Source organism: Triticum aestivum, chromosome 3A (assembly GCF_018294505.1).
Source record: "Triticum aestivum cultivar Chinese Spring chromosome 3A, IWGSC CS RefSeq v2.1, whole genome shotgun sequence".
Classification (NCBI taxonomy): Eukaryota; Viridiplantae; Streptophyta; class Magnoliopsida; order Poales; family Poaceae; genus Triticum; species Triticum aestivum.
In genome coordinates, this window is record NC_057800.1 from 32,665,245 (window position 1) to 32,692,027 (window position 26,783).

Here is a 26,783-nt window from a genome sequence, read left to right on the forward strand (position 1 = left end):
TATGTATCAGTAGCCCCTGAGACTTGAAACAGTTAGCAGAACTGATTTAAGGATCATCTTATTGTGCAGGTTCTTACAGAGAAGAATACTCGACTGTCACAGGAGCTGGAGGAATGCAAGACCCAACTTCAGGCCGCTGTTGCCGCATTAAAGGAACCTAAAATGTCCCCAGCCGGTAACATTTCTTTCAAAGAATGACAGGTACCATATAGCGTCCGGCGTGGCTGCAGATCTAACAATAGATATTGCAGATGAATCTGGAGAGAATCCGGAGGACCAGCATGTCGTACGACAGCTAAAGGCTGGTGAACGCGTGCTGACTGAGGTCAGGCGGGAGAAAAACAATCTCCAAGACGCCAATACCAAGCTGAGCGTGGAACTGAAAGATGTTCGAGCCCAGCTTGCTGACTCCGAGAAGGAGAATAAGTGGCTTCGACGCGACATTTTTAGTAAGTGCTTGAACAAACCCTTAAAAAAACGGGTCGGCAGAGAAGCCGGCCAATAGAGTTATGTCTGCAGGTATGCTGACGGGTCGTCCCGCAGAGGAGATGCCCGGGTCTGCGGGTGATCTTCTATCCGAGATCTCACAACTGCACGAACAAGTTTGGCAGGTGATGCAAGGTGTTGCCCAGGCCTTGTGGCCAGCCGTCTCCCCGCCAGAAGGCATTGGAGAGCTTGCGGAGAAGCTCAAGGGAGCACGGCGGCGCTTCCGATTATGGAAGATATCAGCCTGCCGTCAAGGTGCCAGGGAAGCCTGGGCCATGGTGAAGACGCGCTATACCAAGACTGACCCGAACCACATGGCCGAGGTCGGACCCGTGGGGCCCGATGGGAAAGAGATCCCCGTTAGCTTAGTGTATGGGCAAGTAGAATTAGCCGCAAAGTATTTCCAACAGGATTGTAGGCTAGACCGCCTGTTGGATGGTATAGAAGAGGAATTTAGTCAGTCTACATGACTATGTAATTAAAGTGACATGTATAATGCCTTTTAGCCGGATTGTAGATCATTTGTCATGGTGGACCTTTTCGCTTCAACCTCGGGACCCGATAGTCCGGAGTGTGTCCGAATACTCGTCTAGTTATATAAGAACCGGGGTATGCGTGGAAACCAGGCGTAGGGGTCATTAGTGCTTGAACAGACAAGTGCCCAACTAGTTATGTTATATTACATGGGTAGTAAGAAACATCTTCCAGGGAGAATGGTTCCGTTAAGGGTTCCTTTCCCTGGGTATGCATGCCCTATAGTGCATGTCCGTACTGCGAGAGGAAACGCATGCAAAAACATCTGGGGGCACATATGGAAAATAAATAAATAAAAATCATCTTTTGTTTGCCGACCGAATATTTCCTTAAGAACGCTAGCTTTCGACTTCATCCAGTCTGAGGTACACATCCGGCTGACCCGGCAGTAACAATCGCAGAGGTGCTCCCCTTATGCCCTAGCCGAATTAACGGTAACGTAGGGCATAAATACAAGAGCCAGGCAACCCAGCTTGGCCAAAACTTAAGTCATATCGATGCATATAGTGGCGAAGAAAAGGTACATGTGGAAGAATAACTCTTAATAACCCACAAGTAAAGGGGATTGCAACAGTTTTCGATAAGTAAGAGTGTCGAACCCAACGAGGAGCTAAAGGTAGAACAAATATTCCCTCAAGTTCTATCGACCACCGATACAACTCTACGCACGCTTGACGTTCGCTTTACCTAGAACAAGTATGAAACTAGAAGTACTTTGTAGGTGTTTTCGGAAAGGCTTGCAAGAAAGTAAAGAGCACGAAAATAAAACTAGGGGCTGTTAAGGTAAAGAAGCAACTAAAGTAAATATAGCGAGTGTGGAAAAGTGGTGGTAGGAGTTGCGAAATTTTCCCTAAGCAATTGACTACTTTACTAGACCGATAGCAAGTATTATGTGGGAGAGGCCACTTCTAGCATGTCATCCCTTACTTGGAATTCTATGCACTTATGATTGGAACTATTAGCAAGCATCCGCAACTACTAATGTTCATTAAGGTAAAACCCAACTGAGGGAGTCCTGGATTAGGGGGTGTTTGGGTAGCCGAACTATACCTTCAGCCGGACTCCTGTACTATGAAGATACAAGATTGAAGACTTCGTCCCGTGTCCGGATGGGACTTTCCTTGGCGTGGAAGGCAAGCTTGGCGATGCGGATATTCAAGATCTCCTACCATTGTAACCGACTCTATGTAACCCTAACCCTATCCAGTGTCTATATAAACCGGAGGGTTGTAGTCCGTAGGCAATCAACTCCATATACAACAAACATACCATAGGCTAGCTTCTAGGGTTTAGCCTCCTTGATCTCGTGGTAGATCTACTCTCGTACTACCCATATCATCAATATTAATCAAGCAGGACATAGGGTTTTACCTCCATCAAGAGGGCCCGAACCTGGGTAAAACATCATGTTCCCTGCCTCCTGTTACCATCCGGCCTAGACGCACATTTCGGGACCCACTACCTGAGATCCGCCGGTTTTGACACCGACATTGGTGCTTTCATTGAGAGTTCCTCTGTGTCGTCGCCTTTAGGACCGATGGCTCCTTTGATCATCAACAACAATGCGGGCCAGGGTGAGACTTTGCTCCCCGGACATATCTTCGTCTTCGTCGGCGTCGCTCTGCGGGCCAATTCGCTCGGCCACCTGGAGCAGATCGAAAGCTACGCCCCTAGCCATCAAGTCAGGTTTGGAAGCTTAAACTACATGGCTGACATCCGCGGAGACTTGATCTTCGACGGGCTCGAGCCACGTCCAAGCGCGCCGCACTATCTCGAGGGGCATGATCTAGCTCTGCCCCCGAACAGTGTCCTGGAGGCCGCACACGCATCGGTTCCGACCCCTAACTCAAAGCCTATTGCGCCAATCGAGGATGAGCGGTTGGACGTCACCTCGGGGGCTGCGATCCCAAAAGCGATCGAGCCGAACGCTAGCCCCGCACTCTGCACGATCCGTGACTCCGAGGATCCGAACTCCTTCCCGGACTCCGAACCCCCCGCGCCCCTGCCAATCGAATCTGATTGGGCGCCGATAATGGAGTTCACCACCGCAGACATCTTTCAGCATTCGCCTTTTGGCGACATCCTGAATTCTCTTAAGTCTCTCTCTTTATCAGGAGAGCCCTGGCCGGACTACGGTCAGCGAAGGTGGGATACGGACGATGAGGAAATTCAAAGCCCACCCACCACCCACTTTGTAGCCATTGTCGACGATCTAACCGACATGCTTGACTTCAGCTCCGAAGACATCGACGGCATGGACGACGATGTAGGAGACGAACAGGAACCAGCACCTGTAGGGCGCTGGAAGGCCACCTCGTCATATGACATATATATGGTGGATACTCCAAAAGATGGAGATGGCGATGGAACAGTGGGGGATGACGCCCCCAAGAAACAGCCAAAGCGCCGGCGTCAGCGGCGCCGCTCTAAATCCCGCCAAAGCAAAAACGGTGATTCCGGCACGGGAGATAATACTACCCCGGATAGTGCCGAAGAACACCCACCTCAGCAAGATTCGGCACAGGAAGATGGAAAAGCCAGCCCTCATGAGAGAGCGGCAGACCGAGAGGTCGAGGATGATAACTATACGCCTCCCTCCGAAGACGAGGCAAGCCTCGATTACGACGAATTCATCATACCATCAGACCCCGCCGAACAAGAGCGTTTTAAACGCAGGCTTTTAGCCACGGCAAGCAGCCTCAAGAAAAAGCAGCAATAGCTTAGAGCTGCCCAAGATTTTCTAGCTGACAGATGGACTGAAGTCCTTGCAGCCGAAGAGTATGAACTCGAACGCCCCTCCAAGAGTTACCCAAAGCGCAGGCCGCTACCCCGATCAGAGGAGGAAGCACCTACATCACCAGCGCATGACATGGCAGACCGGCCACCTCGCGGCCGCGACAGAGAGGCCTCTCGGCCCTCCACCCAAGTCATGCCCCGACGCCGCTCAACTAAGGCACGGGAAAATGCGCCCGACCTACGAGACATACTGGAGGATAAGGCAAGACAAACAAGATCGATCTATGGATCGCGCAGGCGTCCTACGTCATGTGACAATGATCTTCACGCCGGATACAACAAATCCGGCCGGGCCGAACACAACAGACGTAGCTCTTCCGAGCTGCGTCATGATATAGCCCAGTACAGAGGCGCCGCACACCCGCTATGCTTCACGAATGAAGTAACGGATCATAAAATTCAAGAGGGTTTCAAACCCGTAAACATCGAATCATACGATGGCACAACAGATCCGGCGGTATGGATCGAGGATTATCTCCTTCACATCCACATGGCGCGCGGCGATGTTCTACACGCCATCAAATACCTCCTGCTCAAACTTAAAGGACCGGCCCGACATTGGCTTAACAGCTTGCCAGCAGACTCAATCGGTTCTTGGGAGGACCTGGAAGCCGCATTCCTCGACAACTTCCAGGGCACTTACGTGCGACCGCCGGATGCCGACGACTTAAGCCACATAATTCAGCAGCCAGAGGAATCGGCCAGACAATTCTGGACACGGTTCCTAACAAAGAAAAACCAGATAGTCGACTGTCCGGACACAGAGGCCCTGGCAGCCTTCAAGCATAACATCCGCGACGAGTGGCTTGCCCGGCACCTGGGACAGGAAAAGCCGAAATCCATGGCAGCCCTCACGACACTCATGACCCGCTTTTGCGTGGGAGAAGACAGCTGGCTAGCTCGCAGTAACAACTTATCAAAGAACCCTGGTAATTCGGATACCAAGGACAAAAGTGTTGGAAATATGCCCTAGAGGCAATAATAAAAGCATTATTATTATATTTCTTTGTTCATGATAATTGTCTTTATTCATGCTATAATTGTGTTATCTGGAAATCGTAATACATGTGTGAATAACAGACACCAACATGTCCCTAGTAAGCCTCTAGTTGACTAGCTCGTTGATCAATAGATAGTCATGGTTTCCTGGCTATGGACATTAGATGTCATTGATAACGGGATCACATCATTAGGATAATGATGTGATGGACAAGACCCAATCCTAAACATAGCACAAGATCGTATAGTTCGTTTGCTAGAGTTTTTGCAATGTCAAAGTATCTCTTCCTTCGACCATGAGATCGTATAACTCCTGGATACCGTAGGAGTGCTTTGGGTGTATCAAACGTCACAACGTAACTGGGTGACTATAAAGGTGCACTACAGGTATCTCCGAAAGTATCTATTGTTTTATATGGATCGAGACTGGGATTTGTCACTCCGTATGACGGAGAGATATCACTGGGCCCACTCAGTAATGCATCATCATAATGAGCTCAAAGTGACCAAGTGTTTGGTCACGGGATCATGCATTACGGTACGAGTAAAGTGACTTGCCGGTAACAAGATTGAACGAGGTATTGGGATACCGACGATCGAATCTCGGGCAAGTAACATATCGATTGACAAAGGGAATTGCATACGGGGTTGATTAAATCCTCGACATCGTGGTTCATCCGATGAGATCATCGTGGAGCATGTGGGAGCCAACATGGGTATCCAGATCCCGCTGTTGGTTATTGACCGGAGAGCGATCTCGGTCATGTCTACATGTCTCCCGAACCCGTAGGGTCTACACACTTAAGGTTCAGTTACGCTAGGGTTGTAGGGATATGTATATGCAGTAACCCGAATGTTGTTCGGAGTCCCGGATGAGATCCCGGACGTCACGAGGAGTTCCGGAATGGTCCGGAGGTAAAGATTTATATATGGAAAGTCCTGTTTCGGGCATCGGGACAAGTTTCGGGGTTATCGGTATTGTACCGGGACCACCGGAGGGGTCCCGGGGGCCCACCGGGTGGGGCCACCCATCCCCGGGGGCCACATGGGCTGTAGGGGGTGCGCCTTGGCCTGCTTGGGCCAAGGGCACCAGCCCCACATAGGCCCATGCGCCTAGGGTTCAAGGGGGCAAGAGTCCTAGGAGGGTAAGGCACCTCCTAGGTGCCTTGGGGGGGAGGGAAACCCCCCTTGGCCGCCGCACCCCCTAGGAGATTGGATCTCCTAGGGCCGGCCACCCCCCTTGGCACCCCTATATATAGTGGGGGAGAGGAGGGACTTCATACCTTGAGTCCTTGGCCTTTGGTTGCCTCCTTCTCCCTCCCCAACACCTCCTCCATCTCCTTATTGCTTAGCGAAGCTCTGCCGGAGTACTGCAGCTCCATCAACACCACGCCGTCGTGCTGCTGCTGGTGCCATCTCCCTCAACCTCTCCTCCCTCCCTTGCTGGATCAAGAAGGAGGAGACGTGGCTGTTCCGTACGTGTGTTGAACGCGGAGGTGCCGTCCGTTCGGTGCTAGGATCTCCGGTGATTCGAATCACGTCGTGTTCGACTACATCATCCCCGTTCTTTGAACGCTTCCGCTCGCGATCTACAAGGTATGTAGATGCATCTATTCACTCGTTGCTAGATGAACTCCTAGATGATCTTGGTGAAACGAGTAGGAAAATTTTTGTTTTCTGCAACGTTACCCAACAGTGGCATCATGAGCTAGGTCTATGCGTAGTTCTTCTTGCACGAGTAGAACACAATTGGTTGTGGGCGTAGATTTGTCAACTTTCTTGCCGCTACTAGTCTTATCTTGCTTCAGCGGTATTGTGGGATGAAGCGGCCCGGACCAACCTTACACGTACGCTTACGTGAGACCGGTTCCACCGACTAACATGCACAAGTTGCATAAGGTGGCTGGCGGGTGTCTGTCTCTCCTACTTTAGTTGAAGCGGATTCGATGAAAAGGGTCCTTATGAAGGGTAAATAGAAGTTGACAAATCACGTTGTGGTTTCACGTAGGTAAGAAAACGTTCTTGCTAGAACCCTACTTCAGCCACGTAAAACTTGCAAACAACAATTAGAGGACGTCTAACTTGTTTTTGCAGCAAGTGCTTTGTGATATGATATGGCCAAAGTTGTGATGAATGATGAATGATCTATATGTCATGTATGAGATGTTCATGCTATTGTAATAGGAATCACGACTTGCATGTCGATGAGTATGACAACCGGCAGGAGCCATAGGAGTTGTCTTTATTTTTTGTATGACCTGCGTGTCATTAAAGAACGCCATGTAAACTACTTTACTTTATTACTAAACGCGTTAGTCATAGAAGTAGAAGTAGTCGTTGGCGTGACAACTTCATGAAGACACGATGATGGAGATCATGATGATGGAGATCATGGTGTCGTGCCGGTGACAAGATGATCATGGAGCCCCGAAGATGAAGATCAAAGGAGCTATATGATATTGGCCATATCATGTCACTACTTTATATAATTGCATGTGATGTTTATTATGTTTTATGCATCTTGTTTACTTAGAACGACGGTAGTAAATAAGATGATCCCTTACAAAATTTCAAGAAGTGTTCTCCCCTAACTGTGCACCGTTGCTACAGTTCGTCGTTTCGAAGCACCACGTGATGATCGGGTGTGATAGATTCTTACGTTCACATACAACGGGTGTAAGACAGTTTTACACAGCGAAAACACTTAGGGTTAACTTGACGAGCCTAGCATGTACAGACATGGCCTCGGAACACGGAGACCGAAAGGTCGAACACGAGTCGTATGGAAGATACGATCTACATGAGAATGTTCACCGACGATGACTAGTCCGTCTCACGTGATGATCGGACACGGCCTAGTCGACTCGGATCGTGTAACACTTAGATGACCAAAGGGATGTCAAATCTGAGTGGGAGTTCATTATAATTTGATTAGATGAACTTAATTATCATGAACTTAGTCTAAATTTTACAATATGTCTTGTAGATCAAATGGCCAACGTAGTCCTCAACTTCAACGCGTTCCTAGAGAAAACCAAGCTGAAAGACGATGGCAGCAACTATACGGACTGGGTCCGGAACCTGAGGATCATCCTCATAGCTGCCAAGAAAGATTATGTCCTACAAGCACCGCTAGGTGATGCACCTGTTCTCCCTGCGGAACAAGACGTTATGAACGCTTGGCAGGCACGTTCCGATGACTACTCCCTCGTTCAGTGCGGCATGCTTTACAGCCTAGAGCCGGGGCTCCAAAAGCGTTTTGAGAGACATGGAGCATATGAGATGTTCGAAGAGCTGAAAATGGTTTTCCAAGCTCATGCCCGGGTCGAGAGATATGAAGTCTCCGACAAATTCTTCAGCTGTAAGATGGAGGAAAACAGTTCTGTCAGTGAGCACATACTCACTATGTCTGGGTTGCATAACCGCTTGACTCAGCTGGGAGTTAATCTCCCGGATGATGCGGTCATTGACAGAATCCTCCAGTCGCTTCCACCAAGCTACAAGAGCTTTGTGATGAACTTCAATATGCAGGGGATGGAAAAGACCATTCCTGAAGTATTTGCTATGCTGAAATCAGCAGAGGTAGAAGTCAGAAAGGAACATCAAGTGTTGATGATCAATAAAACCACTAAGTTCAAGAAGGGCAAGGGTAAAAAGAACTTCAAGAAGGACGGCAAGGTAGTTGCCGCGCCCAGCAAGCAAGCTGCCGGGAAGAAGCCAAAGAATGGACCCAAGCCCGAGACTGAGTGTTTTTATTGCAAGGAAAGTGGTCACTGGAAGCGGAACTGCCCCAAATACTTAGCGGACAAGAAGGCCGGCAAAACCAAAGGTATATTTGATATACATGTAATTGATGTGTACCTTACCAGTAATCGTAGTAACTCCTGGGTATTTGATACCGGTGCCGTTGCTCATATTTGTAACACACAACAGGAGCTGCGGAATAAACGGAGACTGGCGAAGGACGAGGTGACGATGCGCGTCGGGAATGGTTCCAAGGTCGATGTGATCGCCGTCGGCACGCTACCTCTACATTTACCTACGGGATTAGTTTTGAACCTCAATAATTGTTATTTTGTGCCAAGTTTGAGCATGAACATTGTATCAGGATCTCGTTTAATTCGAGATGGCTACTCATTTAAATCCGAGAATAATGGTTGTTCTATTTATATGAGAGATATGTTTTATGGTCATGCTCCGATGGTGAATGGTTTATTCTTTATGAATCTCGAGCGTAATGCTACACATATTCATAGTGTAAGTACCAAAAGATGTAAGATTGATAGTGATAGTCCCACATACTTGTGGCACTGCCGCCTCGGTCACATAGGTGTCAAACGCATGAAGAAGCTCCATGCTGATGGACTTTTAGAGTCTCTTGATTACGAATCATTTGACACGTGCGAACCATGCCTCATGGGTAAAATGACCAAGACTCCATTCTCAGGAACAATGGAGAGAGCAACCAACTTATTGGAAATCATACATACTGATGTGTGCGGTCCAATGAGTGTTGAGGCTCGCGGTGGCTATCGTTATGTTCTCACCCTCACTGATGACTTGAGTAGATATGGGTATGTCTACTTAATGAAACACAAGTCTGAGACCTTTGAAAAGTTCAAGGAATTTCAGAGTGAAGTTGAGAATCAACGTGACAGGAAAATCAAGTTTCTACGATCAGATCGTGGAGGAGAATACTTGAGTCACGAGTTTGGTACACACTTAAGAAAATGTGGAATAGTTTCACAACTCACGCCGCCTGGAACACCTCAGCGTAATGGTGTGTCCGAACGTCGTAATCGCACTCTATTAGATATGGTGCGATCTATGATGTCTCTTGCCGATTTACCACTATCTTTTTGGGGCTATGCTTTAGAGACTGCCGCATTCACTTTAAATAGGGCCCCGTCGAAATCCGTTGAGACGACACCGTATGAATTATGGTTTGGGAAGAAACCTAAGCTGTCATTTCTAAAAGTTTGGGGATGCGATGCTTATGTCAGGAAACTTCAACCTGAAAAGCTCGAACCCAAATCGGAAAAATGCGTCTTCATAGGATACCCTAAAGAAACTGTTGGGTATATCTTCTACCTCAGATCCGAAGGCAAGATCTTTGTTGCCAAGAATGGGTCCTTTCTGGAGAAAGAGTTTCTCTCGAAAGAAGTAAGTGGGAGGAAAGTAGAGCTTGATGAAGTATTACCTCTTGAACCGGAAAATGGCGCAACTCAAGAAAATGTTCCTGAGGTGCCTGCACCGACTAGAGAGGAAGTTAATGATAATGATCAAGATACTTCTGATCAAGCTCCTACTGAAATTCGAAGGTCCACGAGGACACGTTCCGCACCAGAGTGGTACGGCAACCCTGTCTTGGAAATCATGTTGTTAGACAACGGTGAACCTTCGAACTATGAAGAAGCGATGGCGGGTCCGGATTCCGACAAATGGCTAGAAGCCATGAAATCCGAGATAGGATCCATGTATGAAAACGAAGTATGGACTTTGACTGACTTGCCCGTAGAACGGCGAGCCATAGAAAATAAATGGATCTTTAAGAAGAAGACAGACGCGGATGGTAATGTGACCATCTATAAAGCTCGGCTTGTCGCTAAGGGTTATCGACAAGTTCAAGGGGTTGACTACGATGAGACTTTCTCACCGGTAGCGAAGCTGAAGTCCGTCCGAATCATGTTAGCAATTGCCGCATTTTATGATTATGAAATTTGGCAAATGGACGTCAAAACGGCATTCCTTAATGGTTTCCTTAAGGAAGAATTGTATATGATGCAGCCGGAAGGTTTTGTCGATCCTAAAAATGCTGACAAGGTGTGCAAGCTCCAACGCTCGATTTATGGGCTGGTGCAAGCATCTCGGAGTTGGAACATTCGTTTTGATGAGATGATCAAAGCGTTTGGGTTTACACAGACTTATGGAGAAGCCTGTGTTTACAAGAAAGTGAGTGGGAGCTCTATAGCATTTCTCATACTATATGTAGATGACATACTTTTGATGGGAAATGATATAGAACTTTTGGACAGCATTAAGGCCTACTTGAATAAGAGTTTTTCAATGAAGGACCTTGGAGAAGCTGCTTATATATTAGGCATCAAGATCTATAGGGATAGATCAAGACGCCTCATAGGTCTTTCACAAAGCACATATCTTGATAAGATTTTGAAGAAGTTCAAAATGGATCAGTCCAAGAAAGGGTTCTTGCCTGTTTTGCAAGGTGTGAAATTGAGCTCAGCTCAATGTCCGACCACGGCAGCAGAGATAGAAGAGATGAGTGTCATCCCCTATGCCTCAGCCATAGGTTCTATTATGTATGCCATGCTGTGTACTAGACCTGATGTAAACCTTGCCGTAAGTTTGGTAGGAAGGTACCAAAGTAATCCCGGCAAGGAACACTGGACAGCGGTCAAGAATATCCTGAAGTACCTGAAAAGGACTAAGGAAATGTTTCTCGTTTATGGAGGTGACGAAGAGCTCGTCGTAAAAGGTTACGTCGACGCTAGCTTCGACACAGATCTGGATGACTCTAAGTCACAAACCGGATACGTGTATATTTTGAATGGTGGGGCAGTAAGCTGGTGCAGTTGCAAGCAAAGCGTCGTGGCGGGATCTACATGTGAAGCGGAGTACATGGCAGCCTCGGAGGCAGCACATGAAGCAATATGGGTGAAGGAGTTCATCACCGACCTAGGAGTCATACCCAATGCGTCGGGGCCGATCAAGCTCTTCTGTGACAACACTGGAGCTATTGCACTTGCCAAGGAGCCCAGGTTTCACAAGAAGACAAGGCACATCAAGCGTCGCTTCAACTCCATCCGTGAAAATGTTCAAGATGGAGACATAGAGATTTGTAAAGTACATACGGACCTGAATGTAGCAGATCCGTTGACTAAACCTCTCCCAAGAGCAAAACATGATCAACACCAGAATTCCATGGGTGTTCGATTCATCACAATGTAACTAGATTATTGACTCTAGTGCAAGTGGGAGACTGTTGGAAATATGCCCTAGAGGCAATAATAAAAGCATTATTATTATATTTCTTTGTTCATGATAATTGTCTTTATTCATGCTATAATTGTGTTATCCGGAAATCGTAATACATGTGTGAATAACAGACACCAACATGTCCCTAGTAAGCCTCTAGTTGACTAGCTCGTTGATCAATAGATAGTCATGGTTTCCTGGCTATGGACATTGGATGTCATTGATAACGGGATCACATCATTAGGATAATGATGTGATGGACAAGACCCAATCCTAAACATAGCACAAGATCGTATAGTTCGTTTGCTAGAGTTTTTGCAATGTCAAAGTATCTCTTCCTTCGACCATGAGATCGTATAACTCCTGGATACCGTAGGAGTGCTTTGGGTGTATCAAACGTCACAACGTAACTGGGTGACTATAAAGGTGCACTACAGGTATCTCCGAAAGTATCTATTGTTTTATATGGATCGAGACTGGGATTTGTCACTCCGTATGACGGAGAGATATCACTGGGCCCACTCAGTAATGCATCATCATAATGAGCTCAAAGTGACCAAGTGTTTGGTCACGGGATCATGCATTACGGTACGAGTAAAGTGACTTGCCGGTAACAAGATTGAACGAGGTATTGGGATACCGACGATCGAATCTCGGGCAAGTAACATATCGATTGACAAAGGGAATTGCATACGGGGTTGATTAAATCCTCGACATCGTGGTTCATCCGATGAGATCATCGTGGAGCATGTGGGAGCCAACATGGGTATCCAGATCCCGCTGTTGGTTATTGACCGGAGAGCGATCTCGGTCATGTCTACATGTCTCCCGAACCCGTAGGGTCTACACACTTAAGGTTCAGTTACGCTAGGGTTGTAGGGATATGTATATGCAGTAACCCGAATGTTGTTCGGAGTCCCGGATGAGATCCCGGACGTCACGAGGAGTTCCGGAATGGTCCGGAGGTAAAGATTTATATATGGAAAGTCCTGTTTCGGGCATCGGGACAAGTTTCGGGGTTATCGGTATTGTACCGGGACCACCGGAGGGGTCCCGGGGGCCCACCGGGTGGGGCCACCCATCCCCGGGGGCCACATGGGCTGTAGGGGGTGCGCCTTGGCCTGCTTGGGCCAAGGGCACCAGCCCCACATAGGCCCATGCGCCTAGGGTTCAAGGGGGCAAGAGTCCTAGGAGGGTAAGGCACCTCCTAGGTGCCTTGGGGGGGAGGGAAACCCCCCTTGGCCGCCGCACCCCCTAGGAGATTGGATCTCCTAGGGCCGGCCACCCCCCCTTGGCACCCCTATATATAGTGGGGGAGAGGAGGGACTTCATACCTTGAGTCCTTGGCCTTTGGTTGCCTCCTTCTCCCTCCCCAACACCTCCTCCATCTCCTTATTGCTTAGCGAAGCTCTGCCGGAGTACTGCAGCTCCATCAACACCACGCCGTCGTGCTGCTGCTGGTGCCATCTCCCTCAACCTCTCCTCCCTCCCTTGCTGGATCAAGAAGGAGGAGACGTGGCTGTTCCGTACGTGTGTTGAACGCGGAGGTGCCGTCCGTTCGGTGCTAGGATCTCCGGTGATTCGAATCACGTCGTGTTCGACTACATCATCCCCGTTCTTTGAACGCTTCCGCTCGCGATCTACAAGGTACGTAGATGCATCAAATGACTCGTTGCTAGATGAACTCCTAGATGATCTTGGTGAAACGAGTAGGAAATTTTTTGTTTTCTGCAACGTTACCCAACAAAAAGTGGCAGGACACGTCGGAATAAGCAAAAACGCCGCGTTAACAGCGACAGCAATGAAGACACGACAGTCAATGCCGGATTCAAAGGCTATAAATCCGGTCATCGGAAAAAGCCATTCAAAAAGAATACTCAGGGCCCGTCCAGTTTGGACTGAATACTCGATCGCTTGTGCCAGATACATGGCACCCCCGAAAGGCCAGCCAATCACACTAACAGGGATTGTTGGGTGTTCAAGCAGGCAGGCAAGTTAAGGGCCGAAAACAGAGACAAGGGGCTGCACAGGGACGACGAGGAGCCCAAGCCGCCGAACAACAATGGACAGAAGGGCTTTCCCCCACAAGCGCGGACGGTGAACATGATATACGAAACCCACATTCCCAAGCGGGAGCGGAAGCGTGCGCTACGGGACGTATACGCGATAGAGCCAGTCGCCCCAAAGTTCAACCCATGGTCCTCCTGCCTGATCACTTTTGATCGAAGGGACCATCCCACTAGCATCCGTCATGGCGGCTTCACCGCATTGGTTCTCGACCCAATCATCGACGGATTTCATCTCACAAGAGTCCTCATGGACGGCGGCAGTAGCCTGAACCCGTTTTATCAGGATACAATGCGGAAAATGGGCATAGATCCCTCAAGGATTAAGCCCACAAGAACGACCTTTAAAGGCGTTATACCAGGTGTAGAAGCCAACTGTACAGGCTCAGTAACACTTGTCGTGGTCTTTGGATCCCCGGACAATTTCCGAAGCGAAGAGTTAATCTTCGATATAGTCCCGCTTCGCAGTGGCTATCATGCCCTGCTCGGACGAACCGCATTCGCAAAGTTCAAGGCGGTGCCGCACTACGCATATCTCAAGCTCAAGATGCCAGGCCCTCAAGGAGTAATTACGGTCAACGGAAACACCGAACGCTCCCTCCGTACGGAGGAGCATACGGCGGCTCTCGCAGCGGAGGTACAAAGTAGCCTTCTCAGGTAATTCTCCAGTCCGGCCATTAAAAAGCCAGACACTGCCAAGCGCGCCCGGAGTAACCCACAGCAGGACCGCCCGGCACACTCTGAGCAAGCGTAGCAATGCGGCCCCAACCCCAGCTTCCGCGACATAGCGAAACCAGTACCTCACGTACATAACTACGCCCTTGAAATACCATGGGCACAGGGGAAGGGGCACAATAACGGCACGCCCAAAATATGGCTTAAAACGTACTAGGGGCTGCCGGATTCTTTTTTTTAATTTTTCTTACTTTCAGGACTCCATACTTCGGACGACCTGTTCGGCAATTCGGCTGCCGCACAAACGATGCAAGATCCAGGGAGGCAGACAAGCCATGCCGCATTATGGAACTCCCAGGTGGTCTCCTTTACGAGCGGTATACCTGTTTTAAATACAATTCCGCGGCCTGCCCCTGGTCAGGACATACTGAATAGTCCAATATCTTTTGCTTACCGCACTATTTGTATCGTTCGGCTTTGATAAATAGCCTCTCTATAAACAATGCTTAGCTTCTTGTCTATTTTTTGCATTATCTTCTTTTCACATTTATGTTTATTAAATGACATGATTGCACCCGTACACCATGGTACGGCAAACACGCCAGGGGCTTCAGTACCCCTCATAATGGTGTGAGAAGTCCGTACACTTTCACAAGTGCGGCACCCCGAACTTATAGCACTATATGCATCGGCTCCGAATCATGATTTGGGTCAATAGTTGGGTTTGCCCGGCTCCTATGTTTTGGTGCCTTACGTTCCACTCTATCGGCTAAGGTAGCACTAGGAGAACCACTGCGATTGTGCCCCGGTTCAGCTGGGTTAAGCACCTCTGTGGAGAAAGCTAAAACTGACTGTCATGATGAGGCGAGAGACCTGCCGCTGTTCGAGAGGTTTTTCGAGTCCCTAAAGACTTATGCCACTTCGAGCGAGGAGCTGGCTTTGTCCGGCCAAGGCGTGGATAGCGCCCCGAACTCGGTCTTCCGAACTAGGGGCTTCGCCGAAATTTAAAATTATAGAGTTCTATGGCTAAGTGAGAGTGTTCAAGCATTATAGTCCGATTGCCTGGTTCGTTGTGCTGAGCGCCTCCCTCGAAGGACCCAACTATGGGAAAAAGAGCGCTCAGGTTTATCCCGAACACCCCAGCACTAGTGGCATGGGGGCAGAAGCCGACTACTAGCCATCTCTCAATTTTTTGATAAACGGCTGCACAGAAAGTAATATTTTAAATTCTATAAGCATTGCTTAGCGCATATGAACAAGTTTTCAGCGCACAGGATAAACATGAGCGAGTTCATTCAAAAAATCACATCCTTGGTACATTCATCCGCCACAAGGCGGGCACCTGCAAGAACATCCTTGTAGTAGTGCTCGGGCTTGCGATGCTCCTTCCCCGGCGGCGACCCGTCCTTCACAAGCTTCTCACCGTCCAGTTTATCCCAGTGCACCTTTGCACGGGCAAGGGCCCGACGGGCACCTTCGATGCAGATGGAGCACTTGATGACCTCAAGCCTCAGACATGCCTCCACCAGCCGCCGCACCAGCCAGAAATAGCTCCCAGGCAGGGCCTCTCCGGGCCACAGCCGAACTATGAAGCCCTTCATGGCCTGTTTGGCCGCCTTGTGGAGCTCGACCAGCTACTTCAGCTGGTCGCTCAAAGGCACAGGGTGTCCGGCCTCAGAATACTGAGACCAGAACACCTTCTCCGTCGAGCTGCCCTCTTCAGCTCGGTAGAATGCGGCGGCGTCGGATACGCTGTGGGGAAGATCTGCGAATGCCCCTGGAGAGCTCCGGATTCGGGTAAGTAACAAGTAGTTTACTTTTATATTTCTGCTTTGCATGAAGAATGCCTTACCCGCTGCTATCTTCCTCATCTCCTCCAACTCTTGGAGGGCCTTTTGGGCTTCGGCCTTGGCAGACTTGGCAGTCTCAAGGGCCATCGTGAGCTCGGATGCTTGCGCCTTTGACTCAAGCTCCAAACTCTCATGTTTTTTCATGAGAGCCTGAAGCTCTTGCTGCACCTCGCCGACCTGAGCCCTAAGTCTGTCTCGCTCGATGTGCTCCGCGACCGTTTTCTTTTCGGCCTTAGACAGCGCCTGCTTAAGGGTCGCCACCTCAGTCGTGGCCCCTACAATAAGCAGTACAATCCTGTTACTCTTTTTGCAATCAAGCCTTTTTTTAGGCACTTTTTCTGTAAGGTATTTCTTACCTTCTTTCTCCTCGAGCTGCCGCTTGGCAAGGCCGAGCTCTTGCTCAGTCCGCTCGAGGTCCTGCTTCAGGACACCCACCTCCGCAGTCAGTGCGGCGGTGGATAGCAGCAAAGCCTGCATACGCATATTGACTCTTTTTGTTAGACTCCTGTGAAATTTAATAGATCCTCTATTCGGCTTTTCTTTCTGAACGCCAAACAGAGCATCAGGGGCTACTGTTTATGCGGTAATATTTTTACATATTTTTACTTACCTTGAAGCCTGTTAGAAGGCTAGCGCAAGCTTCAGTCAGTCCGCTCTTGGCGGACTGAACCTTCTGGATCACCGTACTCATAATAGTACGGTGCCCCTCGTCGACGGAGGCGCCGTCAAGCACCTCCAGAATATTGTCCGGCACCTCCGGTTGGACGGAGACCGCCGTTTCAGAAGGCTTGCTCCTCTTGGAAGGAGTTCGCCTACCGCGGTCCGGAACTGTGGAAGATTCCGGCGCTGTGTTCGGCACAAAGCCGGACTTGGAGCCCTGGGGGGCCTTATCCCCTTCACTCCTGGAGTCTGGGAGGTTGCCTTGCGGCTCCTCCGGGACCACCTCCTCCTGCCCCGGAGCTTGTCGCGATGCCACTTCGGCATCGTCTGCAGTGCGGGGGGAGGCAGCGGGCGGAACTAAGTTCACGTCCGATGAGTCCAGGGAGCCGCCCGACGATTCGTTGAATTCGGCCTGGGGCGGGCTACATAATTACGTTCGACATTAGGGAAAGCTATGCGACAAAGGAACATCATGAGTTACTCTGATGTCCGAACTTACGATTTCGCCGGACGCTTGGCCCTGTTTGGCCACTCCTCTTCGCCCTCTTCGGCATCGGGGGAGTAGTCCGACGGAGGGGTCTTCATTTTCCTAGACCCCTCGGCCTCCCCCGTTGGGGCGGCCTTCCTCTTCTCTCATCCCTCTGCTGGGGGGGAGAGTTTTCTTCTTCCTCCTCCTCGTTTTCACGGGAAGAGGGCATCTCGGACTCGTCGGATGACGAGTCCGACACCACCACATTACGGGCACTCTTTCGAGTCCCCGTGGTCTTCTTCTTCTTGGCCTTCTTCTCCGGCACCACATAAGGCGCAAGAACCAGCAGCTTCACTAGTAGAGCTGGGGCTGGGTCTTCGGGCGGCGGAGCCGGACAGTTAATCGGTCCGGATATCGCTCGCCAAGCCTGTCAAAGGTAAGGGAGTTTAGATCCCGCATAGAGTCAAACTATGAAGAAAGCTTAACATCCTGTAAAAGGTGAAGATAGCTTACCTCGCTAGCGTGATGCTGCGAGCTGTATCCGTGGTCCTCGGAAGCGGATGCGGGAGCCTCGGCGCCCTTGAATAGCACCTTCCAGGCATCTTTGTATGTCGTGTCGAAGAGCCTGCTAAGGGTTTGGTGCTGCGCCGGGTCGAACTCCCACAGATTAAAATCCCGTTGTTGGCACGGGAGGATCCGGCGGACGAACATAACCTGGATTACATTAACAAGCCGGATTGGCTTGTTCACCAGGGACTGGATGCATGTTTGCAGTCTGGTCACCTCTTTTTCGTCACCCCACGACAGGCCCGTCTCTTTCCAGGACATAAGCCGCGTGGGGGGTCCGGATCGGAACTCGGGGGCTGCGGTCCATTTCGGATCGCGTGGCTCGGTGATGTAAAACCACCCGTGCCACCCCTTTAGGGTCTCCACAAAAGAGCCCTCGAACCATAGGACATTGACCATCTTGCCCACCATGGCGCCTCCGCACTCCGCCTGGCTGCCGCGCACCACCTTGGGCTTGACATTGAAGGTCTTGAGCCAGAGGCCGAAATAAGGGCGGACGCGGAGGAAAGCCTCGCACACGACAATAAACGCCGAGATGTTGAGGGTGAAGTTCGGGGCTAGATCATGGAAATCCAGGCCGTAGTAGAACATGAGCCCCCGGACAAATGGGTGGAGTGGAAAACCCAGTCCACGGAGGAAGTGGGGAAGAAATACTACCCTCTCATGGGGCCTTGGGGTGGGGAGAAGCTGCCCCTTTTCGGGAAGCCGGTGTGCGATGTCCTTAGACAGGTATCCGGCCTTCCTTAGCTTCTTGACTTGGCCCTCCGTAGCGGAGGAGACCATCCACTTGTCTCCCGCTCCAGACATTGCTGGAGAAGGTTGAGGTGGGAAGTGCGGGCTTGGGCACTGGAGCTCGAGTGCGCAGGAGATGGATAGGCAAAGAAGGAAGAAGGCGTAGGTAAAAAGGTGGATCCTTATCCCCTTATATGGGCGGATGCGGTTGTGCGTCCCCACCAGCCTAGTAAAACTCGCTTGCCTCCCAAGCGCCGTGATAAATGGCGCGGTTGGGTTACCCACGTCCGTATTGATGAGAATCCCGTAAAGGGGGTACACGATCTCTGCTTTGACAAGACGTGCCAAGGAAACCGCCTCGCAAAACATGCTGAGGTGGAAAGTAAAAATGATTCGAGTAAAGGACTTGGCCGTAGTGTGATGACGCACTGCGGAATACGTCAGCAGATTTGATTTGTGTTTATATCATTCTCTCTATGGCAATATGTGGGAGCTTATTTTGCAGAGCCGGACACTACTCTTGGTGTTTACAATCTTCTATGAAGGACTTGGAGGAGGAACCCGCCTTGCAATGCCGAAGACAATTTGCGCGCCGGACTCATCATCATTGAAGCCTGGTTCAGGGGCTACTGAGGGAGTCCTGGATTAGGGGGTGTTCGGGTAGCTGGACTATACCTTCAGCCGGACTCCTGGACTATGAAGATACAAGATTGAAGACTTCGTCCCGTGTCCGGATGGGACTTTCCTTGGCGTGGAAGGCAAGCTTGGCGATGCGGATATTCAAGATCTCCTACCATTGTAACCGACTCTATGTAACCCTAACCCTATCCGGTGTCTATATAAACCGGAGGGTTGTAGTCCGTAGGCAATCAACTCCATATACAACAATCATACCATAGGCTAGCTTCTAGGGTTTAGCCTCCTTGATCTCGTGGTAGATCTAATCGTGTACTACCCATACCATCAATATTAATCAAGAAGGACGTAGGGTTTTACCTCCATCAAGAGGGCCCGAACCTGGGTAAAACATCGTGTTCCCTGCCTCCTATTACCATCCGGCCTAGACGCACAGTTCGGGACCCACTACCCGAGATCCGCCGGTTTTGACACCGACACCAACCATAGCATTAAGATATATTGGTCCCCCTTCAATCCCGTATGCATCAATTTCTATGCTAGGTTGAAGCTTCTGTCAGTCTTGCCCTCCAATACATAGTCCTATCAACATACAACTAACCCTATGGTGTGATCCACGCGTGCGCTCATATGATGGGCACCAAAGGACAGCAACATAACCACAAGCAAATTAAATCAATCATAGCAATTCATCAACCACCGATAGGACAACGAAAATCTACTCAGACATCATAGGATGGCAACACATCATTGGATAATAATATGAAGCATAAAGCACCATGTTCAAGTAGAGGGTACAGTGGGTTGCGGGAGAGTGGACCGCTGTAGATAGAGGGGGGAAGGTGATGGAGATGTTGGTGAAGATGGCGGAGGTGTTGGTGGAGATCGCGGTGATGATGATGATGGCCACGGCGGAGTTCCGGCACCACCGGAGGAGAGGGGAGAGGGGGGCCCTTCTTCCTCTTCTTCCTTAACCTCCTTCCTAGATGGGAGAAGGGTTTCCCCTCTGGTCCTTGGCCTCCATGGCATGGGAGGTGTTGGGGATATCACTACTGGGCGTAAACCGGCCTATCTGGGCCGGGTTAACTTCGTTAGTAGTTAAGTATGTTAAAGCCCAAGAAGGCAGATGAGGGCTCAAGGCCCATAGTCGGTTCAAGGCCTGTAGCCGTAAACCAGCGTTGGTATTTAACTTGTATTGTAAGTTAGGAATAAGTAGAGACCAAACCGGACACATCTATGAGCCGGTATTGGGACTCTGTGAACCGACGGGCGTCACCCGTGTATATAAGGGGATGACCCGGCGACAGTTCAAGGACAACAGACAACAACTCGAGACATAGGCGAAGCTTGTTTTCTCCCTGGTCATCGAAACCCCATCAATTCCATCACAACTAGACATAGGCTTTTACCTTCATCGAAGGGACCAAACTAGTATAAACTCTCTTGCGTCCCTGTGTCCATTTTAACCCCTTCAAGCTAACCCGTCGCGATGGCTCCATGACTAAGTCCTTTCTCTAGGACATCTGCCGTGACAAAACCACGACAGTTGGCGCCCACCGTGGGGCTATCGTATGATGGTTTCAAGTTCTTGGAGGGCCGCTTTGAAGGACTCGAGGGCTACGCCGTAGGCCGGATGACTAAGAGTCATCGCAGCAAGCTTTACATCGACGATGCAGGCTGGGGCCCCGAGGCCGGCTCAGTTGAGTACGGGTACCGGGTCCCCTTTGGTGGCATACACGTTTTCATCGGCAAGATCGGAGAACTGGGCCCTGAGCCGGATATCTGCACGGACCTCGTCGAAACGGCTCAGCGTGCGTGATCTGCCCGGGTTAAACCGGCCATGAAGCGTGCCTTCGAGGGAGTCATCCATGGAGGAGGTCATGAGGATGGATCGGGATCTGGCGGCGATACCGTCATTTACTCCAGCGATGAGTCATCAACCGGAGAAACCGAATCTCTATATCAGCTACAAGATGGCTGGATTGGGGGCTGTTCCGACGGCGACAGTATTCCGGACCCCTCTGATTTGCCCAACCGAGTTGGAATATTCATGGCCAGCACACAAGCAACACTTCATTCTTCGACCGCTGCGGCAACAACCTCCGGTTCAGCAGCGGCGACGGCTGCCGGGGCAGGAGGCCCTGTGCGCCCGCCGGCTCAAGTTCTATCAGAGCTATTTGATGCATTGGCTGTGCTTATGGCGGAAGCTAATCAGGTGGATCAGGATGTCCACAACACGGAGATTGCAAAGGTAAGGGAGCAGATCACCCATGCCAAGGCGGACTTGGCAGCTGAGGATACCAGGATGGCCACAGAGCGGGCCGCTCTAGACGCACAAGCCTATAGGCTCATGTTGGACCAGAACGCGTCGCATGAAGTCATGAGGAGGAAATACCGATCCCGTTTGACTCCGGTTTTTGAGGCCAGAGACCTTTTCAACACCCCGGGAGCAGGAACCAGTAATCCGCTGGAGGGAAACCGGGCGGAAGCTCCTGGGACCGATGCGCCGGTTCAGCCTCGTCAGATGGATCCGCCTCGTCAAAACACCGTTATACCTCAGGTTGTTTCAACACCTCCGGGCCACTACTCCAACCCAATGGACAATCTCGTCGCCGCTGCTGCACGGCTGGAGGCCATTCCAATTGAAGGTGACTCACCGTAGGCGATAGAGACGCGACAGGTCAAGGAGCTTCTTAGGACAGCTTTGGACCAACAGGAAGCATACTCGGACAGCCGCGACCAGATCCACTCGAACCCTCGCCCAAGCCGGAGCTATAGCAGGCGTATGGAGGAACTGGCAGTATCAAGTAATGAACGACATGGAGCACCCCATGGCAACAACCCGACGGGTGGTGCTGATAACGCTCAGGAAGTGGTGGACCGGGCCCGAGCACGCAGGGAGGCCGAGTTAGCCGCACAATATCAGGCTCGGCAGCTTACGCCGGTTCGTCCAACTATTTCGGTCGAACCCGGTGTTACTTCTAGCTCTTTGGGGGTGCCTTGCCTTGTCCCCGCTTTACGCAATGTGCGCCTGCCCAAGGATTTCAAGGGTCCGCGCAAGGTACCAAATTACACAGCGGATCAACCCCCAGAGACATGGGTGGAGAGCTATGAGATGGCCATGGAGATGCTGGATGTGGATGATGCGGCATGTGCGAAATACTTCACCATGATGCTTGAAGGAACGGCCCGCACTTGGTTAAAAAGCTTACCGGCCAATTCTATCAGTTCATGGGACCAATTACGAGCCCGGTTTATCAATAATTTCAAGGATACATGTAAGTAGCCCATGTCGATAGTAGACTTAGCTGCCTGTGTCCAGGAGGAAGGAGAATCGACAACTCATTGGATGCGTCGGGTCTCACAAGTGTTGCATTCATCAGATCGCATCAATGCTGACACCGCAGTCTTAACCCTAGAAGGCAACTGCCGGTTTGGGCCCCTAAAGCTGAAGTTGGGACGGATGAAGCGCCATTGCACTGACATGAGGACCCTCATGGCTGCTTTGGTAAAGTATGCTAATTCTGATAGTACCAAGGATCCCAAATCTGATGATGACAAGGTAGGGAAGGGAAAGAGGAACAACAACTCCAAAGGTCAGCAACATCACTGGGCAGGCAATGGTGGTGGAGGCAAGCGTAAAGCGGATGGTAACATGGACTTTGTGGCTAATACCAACGCGCAGGACAATGGCCAGCGACGCAAGGGTAAACCGAAAAATCGCAGTGGGGCACCCAACCCTAACCCGGACCGCCTAAATTATCTACTGAGCCAGCCCTGTCCAAGACATGGGATGAAGGAGGTGCCAGCAAACCACCTTTGGAAGGATTGCTTCATTATGCAGGAGTTCAAGAATTCTAATGCTTTCCGGTATGATCACGGCTCCGGCGGTGGCTCAGGATCCGGGCCGGGTTACGGTGGAGGAAATTCCGGTTCAGGATTTAACAGTAATTCGGGCGGACATAACAGTCAAAATAATCAGAACAACCAGGGTGGTTACAACCAGCAGCAGCAACAGTCAGGTTACCAGAGCAACCCAAAGCAATTGAATAGTGGGCAGTACCATGTCTTTACCACTAGCTTGGACAAGCGAGACCGGAAGGTTTAGAGGCGGGCAGTCAACTCTGTTGAACCGGCCGTGCCCCGTTATCTACGCTGGTCTGAACAGCCAATCATATGGAGCAGAGAGGATCACCCTCCCCAGGTTGATAATCCGGGTCAGTTGGCTCTGGTGGTGGCGCCTCAGGTGGGAGGTTACAAGTTCACCAAAGTGCTCATGGATGGAGGGAGCAACATTAATATCTTATACTATGAGACCTTCCGTCGTATGGGACTAACAGATAAAAATCTCAAACCATCTAATACGGTGTTCCACGGTGTAGTACCTGGCAAGTCAGCATATCCTGTTGGTAAGATAGCTCTGGAAGTGGCCTTTGGAGATGATCATGATTCTAGGTCGGAGACATTGACGTTTGAAGTGGTGAAAATCCAAAGTCCATATCACGCCCTGTTTGGGCGACCGACCTACGCCAAGTTTATGGCACGACCCTATTATGTGTATTTGCAGCTCAAGATGCCGGGTTACAAGGGGACAATAACGGTTCACGGAAGCCATAAAATCGCTTTGGAGTGCGAGGAAGGAGATGCGGCTTACGCAGAGTCGGTTTGTGCCACCGAGGAGCTGAAGTATTATAAGGACAGTGTTGATCCGGCGGACATGACTCCATTAAAAAAGCCAACTACGGAGCATGATCCGGCCCTGAAGTTCAAATCGGCAGCAGAAACTAAGCTTGTTGACTTTGTACCTGGCGATTCGTCCAAGCAGTTCAGCATCAGTGCCAACTTGGATCCGAAATAGGAAAGCGTGCTCATCGAGTTCATCCGTGAGAATCGGGACATTTTTGCATGGAAGCCCTCTGACATGCCAGGTGTACCGAGGCAACTCGCTGAGCACACCCTTAATGTGGATCCTAAATACAAACCGGTGAAACAGTTCCTCCGCCGGTTTAACGAAGAAAGACGCAAGGCGATTGGAGAAGAGGTAGCCAGGCTCTTAGCAGCTGGTTTTATTGTTGAAGTTTTTCACCCTGAGTGGCTTGCCAATCCGGTGCTAGTCCTTAAGAAAAACGGCACCTGGCGCATGTGTGTGGATTACACAGATCTTAATAAGGCTTGCCCAGCAGATCCTTTTGCCCTCCCCCATATTGATCAAATCATTGATGCTATGGCGGGTTGTGAGCGTTTAAGTTTTTTGGATGCATATTCTGGCTATCATCAGATCAAAATGGCAGTTAAGGACCAGGAGAAGACAACATTCATAACTCCCTTTGGAGCCTTCTGCTATGTGTCTATGCCCTTTGGGCTCGAAAGTGCCCAGGCAACTTATCAATGGTGTGTACAAAATTGTCTTCACAAGCAGATTGGCCATAATGTACATGCTTACGTGGATGATATCGTGGTTAAGTCCAGGGAGAAGGAGACTCTGGTTGACGATTTGAAGGAAACCTTTGATAACCTAAGGACGTACAAGATGATGCTTAATCCGGACAAGTGTGTCTTTGGTGTACCGGCGGGCAAGTTATTGGGTTTTCTGGTGTCCAACAGGGGAATTGAGGCTAATCCGGAGAAGATCACAGCCATCACCTCCCTGGCTAAACCGAAGTGTATCAATGATGTTCAATGCCTGGCAGGCCGGATTGCCGCATTAAGCCGGTTTATCAGCCGCCTTGGTGAGAAGGCAATCCCTTTGTATCATATGTTGAAGAAGACGGATCAGTTCGTCTGGAGTTCTGCTGCTGATGAAGCATTTGAGGACTTAAAGCGGCAATTGGCCAATCCGCCTGTGCTCGCCGCTCCTATTGACAAGGAGCCGTTACTGCTATATGTTGCTGCTAATGATCGTGCGGTCAGCGTGGCTATTGTGGTGGAGCGAAAGGAGGCAGGTAAGGAGCATCCAGTTCAACATCCGGTCTATTATATCAGCGAGGTACTCATTGATTCCAAGCAAAGGTATCCGCATTGGCAGAAGCTGGTGTATTTATGGCAAGCCGCAATCTTAAGCAATACTTCCAAGGGCAGCCAATTACGGTGGTCAGTTCTGCTCCTTTGGGGGATATCATCCTGAACCGGGAAGCGACTGGCCGGATTGCCAAGTGGGCTATAGAGCTTGGGCCGCACGGATTGAAGTATGTGCCTCAGACGGTGGTGAAGTCTCAAGCACTGTTTGATTTCATCAATGATTGGACGAAAATGCAAGCACCTGAGGAAAATCCAGATCACACATATTGGATCATCCATTTTGACGGATCCAGGCAATTGGAAGGCTCGGGGCCCGGAGTCATATTAACTTCCCCACGAGGTGATAAGTTTTGTTACGTTCTCCGCTTAATGTTTCCTTGTACTAACAATGCAGCTGAGTATGAAGCCTTGCTCCATGGTCTTCGGATGGCTAAGGAGATGAACCTAAGTCGAGTTAAGTGCTTCGGTGACTCGGACCTCGTGGCTCAACAAGTGTCTGACACTTGGGACTCCAAGGACCCACTCATGGCAGCATATCGTCATGAGGTGGATATTGTTGCAGGTCATTTTAAAGGCTAACTGGTGGACCACGTGGACCGACGGAAGAATGAAGCGGCAGACGCTTTAAGCCGGCTGGGCTCTCAGCGCAAACTGGTCCCGCCCAATGTTTTTTTGGATGTGCTGCACAACCCGTCGGTCAAGCTCCTTGGTGAAGCAGATTTGGCTATTCCTGATCCGGAGGCTCAATTGGTGGCAGCTCTTCATGTCATTCCGGATTGGACGCTTCCTTACCTGGCGTACATGAACCGGGGCGAGTTACCAGAGGATGAGATTCTAGCCCGACAGATAGTCCGGCGGTCCAAGTCCATGACTATTGTCAATGGCGAGTTGCATCATTGCAGTATATTAGGGGCGTTTCAACATTGTGTGTCTCCTGAAGAAGGCCGTGAAATTTTGCGTGAGATCCACGAAGGAGATTGTGGTCACCATGCTGGTTCAAAATCTTTGGTAGCTAAAGCGTTTCGCCATGGCTTCTATTGGTTAACTGCTCATGCTGATGCGGAGGATCTGGTCAGACGATGTGACGGTTGCCAAAAGTTTTCAAGACGTGCTCATGTGCCGGATCAAGAATTGAGAATGATTCCAATTACTTGGCCGTTTGCGACTTGGGGGCTGGATATGGTTGGGCCTTTCATAAGGTCCAAAGATAAGAAGACCCACCTCCTGGTGGCGGTTGACAAGTTCACAAAGTGGGTAGAGGCAGAACCGGTTAGCAAGTGTGATGCGGCCACGGCGGTT